The sequence below is a fragment of the Ochotona curzoniae genome, unplaced genomic scaffold, assembly GCF_017591425.1.
Source record: "Ochotona curzoniae isolate NIBS_2020 unplaced genomic scaffold, NIBS_Ocur_1.0 contig_1274, whole genome shotgun sequence".
Lineage (NCBI taxonomy): Eukaryota > Metazoa > Chordata > Mammalia > Lagomorpha > Ochotonidae > Ochotona > Ochotona curzoniae.
In genome coordinates, this window is record NW_024465023.1 from 29,465,871 (window position 1) to 29,470,764 (window position 4,894).

Sequence of the window (4,894 nt, forward strand, 5' to 3'; positions counted from 1 at the left end):
AGGCATACTTACGTTGGTGCTTGTGTCTGCATCTCTATCTGAGTCCAAGGCTCCTTTAGTCACAGGCTGGGTCTGCCTCTTGGCCCCAGGTTTCTCCTGAGGGGAGCCCTGCTTGGACTGTCTGGGTTCCCGAGGAAGCGAAGACGAGGGGCCAGGCTTCCCAAGCAGTGAAATCCCAGTGGCAGCAGGGGTGGTGGCTGGATCCATGAGAGCTTGTCTCTGCTTCTGAGGTGCAAGGGCTGTCCCCAAGACAGCTTCAGGGGCATTCCCTAGACATTTCTTCCCTAGGGATAACTGTCTCCTAGGAACCGCCTGAGGAAGGACTTCTGTACCACCTGCACCATCAGCACCCCCGGGGGGACTAGGCTTGCCCCTAACCTTCCCAGAGAGCCAACCCTTCAGTTTCTTCAGGGAAGAGGGCCCTGACTCTCCCAGGACCTGCCCCTCAATGGCACCTTCGTGACCCCAAAGGGCAGAGGTCGAGAGAGCGCTTGAAACATGAGGCCAATCCTCACTGCCCGGGGAAATAGAGTAAGTAGGGCTTCCTGTGGGCTGGGCAAGGTCGCTGCCCTTGGCCTGCCTACCTCGTTGCAGATTGGTGCTTGCCCTCCCTGTGTGCGAGCCCCTGAGCTCATCATAGGACTCGGGCTCAGAAGGCAGCCCCAGGAGGCCTCCCCCACAGGCTCGCAGGACATCAGTGGATCCCTTACTTTGGAATTCTGCACGACGACCCGATGTCCCTGGTTTGCATGTTGAGGGCTGAAATAATTTTTCTCAGGTTAAGCCAGGGTTTCACTGAGATTCACAGAGAAGATTGTGTGTGGAACCATGATGAGATAATGTCAGGAATTAGCATAAAATGGCATGGACAGAAGGACCAGGATTAAAGTGTTGTGTTGTGGGTAACGGGGAAGGGCTGCATAGGAGGAATAAGAGGCAAAGGAGGAGGAAGAGGAAGGCATACTCACTTGGGTCCTTGGGACTGCTTCTTTGTTTTGGTCACCACCTCCTCTGAACACAGGCTGGATATTCTTCCTCTTGTTCCCAAATTTCTTCTTAGCGATGTCCTGCTTGGATGGTCCATCTCTCCAGAGGTCAGGGAGAGGGGTACCGGGCTTCACAGAAACCGGACGGTAGGTGTATGGATCCACGGAAGCTGCTGACTCTCTGTGTTCCCATGGAGCAAAGGCTGTCCTCAGGAGAACTTCTGCATCAACACCTAAGGATTTCTTCTCCTGGGCCTCCCTCTTTGTAGGACTGGCGTGGGACAGGCCCTCGGCACCAGCAGCAGGAGCAGAATTAGCAGCATCTGGGGAGCTGGGCCTGTCACCTGTGTGGGAAAGCACACTGTGTGCTTGCTTAGACAAAGAGGAACCCAGCCCTCCCACTGTCTGCCTTTTCATGGTCCAAGTGCGTCCACCCTTTATCAACCCCCCACCCCCCAAGCAGAGCTCAAGGGAGGTATTCCCTCACATCTGTGCAAGTTTCCTGCCATGCTAAGTCGAGCGTCGGGGGATGGCTGCTGGTTCCTCAGAACTGATGCCCCCGGTATGGGCTCCTTCCTAACGAGTGCTCACCCTCATGGGCTTCATTCACTTCCCTGAGCTCAGCAGAGGACTTGGGGTCAGAAGGTATCCCAACCAAGAGGTCCATGCACTGGACATGGGTGTTGATGCTCCAACTGCATGCTACCTCTTTTCTTCCTATTAGCCTGGCCATGACCTTCTGAGGGGCACTGAGGTGCCCAGTAGCAGCACAGACTATGGTGAGTCTAGGAGATCCCGCCCTGTGTGCCTCTAACTGGATCTGCCTCAAAGTGCGCCCAGTTGACGGCTGGGTTGTGGCGCTGCTCGCTCTGCTCCGAAATCGGCAGATAGACCTGGCACACACATCACTCAGAGGGTTCAGGACGACTGTTGAAGCCTCAGGGAAATGGGGGGGAGAACCCACAGTACGCTCGGGTATGCTCTGTGTTAGTGGAGAGGGTGGCAGGCCTCGCCTGGCAGCCCCAAAGCACTGCCAGTTCTTTCTGGATCATTTCCCCTGAGCCTCAGACCCGAGGTCCACCTCCAGCCGCCACTTTGAGGGCGTTCGGGCCTGAACCTTCTCACCCCAGACCCCTTCTTGGCCCTGACCCTCCCGGGGGTCCAGGCTCCCCAAACCCAAGGGGCTGCTGTGACTGGCCTGCTCCTCGCTCTCTATGATCATACCATCACTAAAACTAGACGTCTCACAGGGGGAGCTCATGTCCCTAGTCCTGGCCGGGGGCAGCAGGCCCAACTGGTCCGGATCCTGCCTTCCCCAACTGGTCCGGATCCTGGCTTCCCCAGCTCTTCCGGATCCTGGCTTCGGGAAAGCTCGGGGGGGGGGGGGGGGGGCGGGTCAGCAGCAACGGCACCAGAAAACCGTTACCGCAAGGGTCTGTGGGAACTTCCTCAAAACACATGAGGCTTCTGTGCGGGCAGGCCGCATTTCACAGTCCTTCTCATTGGTCATCCCCTGGCCAATCAGCACACGCCCTCTTCCCTCCCTCCCCCCGCACCCTGGTGTTCCAGCAACACTGACAAGAACGCCCTGTGGCTTAACAAGCCAGTCATCTGCTGCCAGTGCCGGCATCCCACAGGAACACTGTTCGTGTCCCGCTTGCTCCACTTCCCAGCTAGCTCCGCTAATTGTGCCCCCGGGAAAGCAGCAGAAGATGGTTCAAGTCCTTGGGCCCCTACACCCAAGTGCGAGACCCAGAAGGCGCTCCTGGGTACCGATTTTAGATCTGCTTTAGCTCTGTCCACTGCAGGCATTTGGGGAGTACACCAACGGATGGAAGATCTGGTGCGACAATAACAACAAAAAAGATTGGCAGCTCTGTTGTGGAATGTGTATCTAGGAATTTTCCTAGCACTAGCAGTGTCTTAAGAGTATTAGGAGAAATGCAAAAATGTGTCGGCTGGGAAGCATAATAGCTTTCTATTATGCTTTCCTAAAGTGTAAATGACTTCCCACCGTTTCAGCTACTCATGTTCAAGTGTGATTGAAAATGCTAAATGGAAATTCTAGAAAAAAAATATTGCTAGTAGTTAAGTCGTGCTGTTTTTATTTCCCTGAAATGTATGAAGAAATCTTGTGCCGTCACTCCAAGGAAAAGAATAGTTTCTACCTCCATTGTATCCATGGTTACATTAGCCCATTAGTCAGCAAGTACTCATTTCAGGGATAAGAGCAACTGAAGAGGCTCCCCAGGGCTCATTCTGTTAGATATTATGATGAATACAAAGCACAAAATTTTGTTCTGTTCTTACTATTAAAACAAGGCTAATGGTAACTTTTATAGCTGTGATAGCATGCAACAGAAGTGTCTGGAACATAAACTTCAACTTCACACCCAACAAATTTTAAGAAGTAAAAACTGGATTTGAATACAGCAACAGAAAATCACATTTGAACCAAGTTAAATGGAATATGAAAAGTAAAGGGAAAACTAGTGAACCTATGAGTCAATGCTTTGAAAACATAAGCAAACTACTTATGAACTAGATAAAAGATGGTAACAAAAATCAGAATGTAAAGAGAAAATATTACAACACATGGCACAGAAATAAAAAGAATTCAAAGGGAATAGTACCATCGTAAGTCAAGCAAAGGAATAAACGTGTTGAAATGACAAATTCCTACAAACACACGACCTATGAATCATGAAGAATTGGGAAATCTGGGCAGAGGAAATAATGAGTAAGAAGATTGCAGCAGGATTTCAGCTGCTGAGTCAAAGGAAAGCCCTGAAGTACATGGCTTCAAGCACTTCAAGCCTAGCAGACATTTTCAACAGTAACACCCATCATCTTTAAAGCCTTTGAAAAACTGAAGGCAACCTAAAATGAGCAAGAAATGACTCTGAACGTAATACAGACACTGGATTAACTGGGGCAAAGACTGAACTTTAGAAAAGCAGTGAGAGGCTGTGGAAGCTGTCCAGGCCAGGGCTCTGGGGGCGTTGGGACATGGCAGACTGTCGAGGAAAGGAGAAGGGATTTCAACAAATGTTTAGGAAGTGACACTGGAAATTTAGAGAGGGAGAGAAACGTCAGAGGTGACTAAGATTCTGAACCTGGATCATTGAAAAGGCCAAGACACCATGAATAAAACCAGGATATTCAGGAAATGCAAATGGTTTGGAGAGAGATACATTTATGTTGAAGCTCTAACCTTAATGTGCATGTGGGAAAGATAAGCATAGCAGCAAGGTGACAGTAGACGCACAGGTGGTGTGTAACCAGGGATATCATGAGGCAGATAAAGTTATCCATTTACAACTTTCGTTTAGATTAGTAGATGAAACCATAGGTCAATAAAATGTGGACAACTGGGCAAATCAAATCCACCTCCCAGTTTGTTAATTTTCACATTTGGAATTGTAGTTTTTATTGAGATGATGACACGACAGCTGATTATATGCATTTCATATATTGAGCTTTGAAACCATAGGACTTCCCATGCTTCCTCCCTCCTCACCTTCTCATCCTTCCTTTCTCATTTTCCTTTTCATTTTTGTGATGCTAAACAAAGCAAAAGTTCTTTGGGGTGTGTACAATCTTCTGGGATGTTGCTTAAGTTACCTCTTTGCTTCTTTGTACTTGGTAAGAATTGTGTTGGTAGGGTGTGCACAGCTGAGCAGCGTGGCTCCCTGGGGCTGGGGAGGGGAGGATTGGTAGGGCTTTAGGCCCTCCCTGGCTGGAAGCCTTTTGACTGGCCCAGGTGCAGACAACTGGGTGATGTGTCTCCCATAGAAGGGGATTGGGGGCTAGCAGGGTTTCATGCCTTCCCCAGTCTGGAAGCCTTGTGACTGGCACAGGTGTGGACAGCCAGGAGGCGTGGCTTCCTGGGGGGAGGGTCTGGTCTG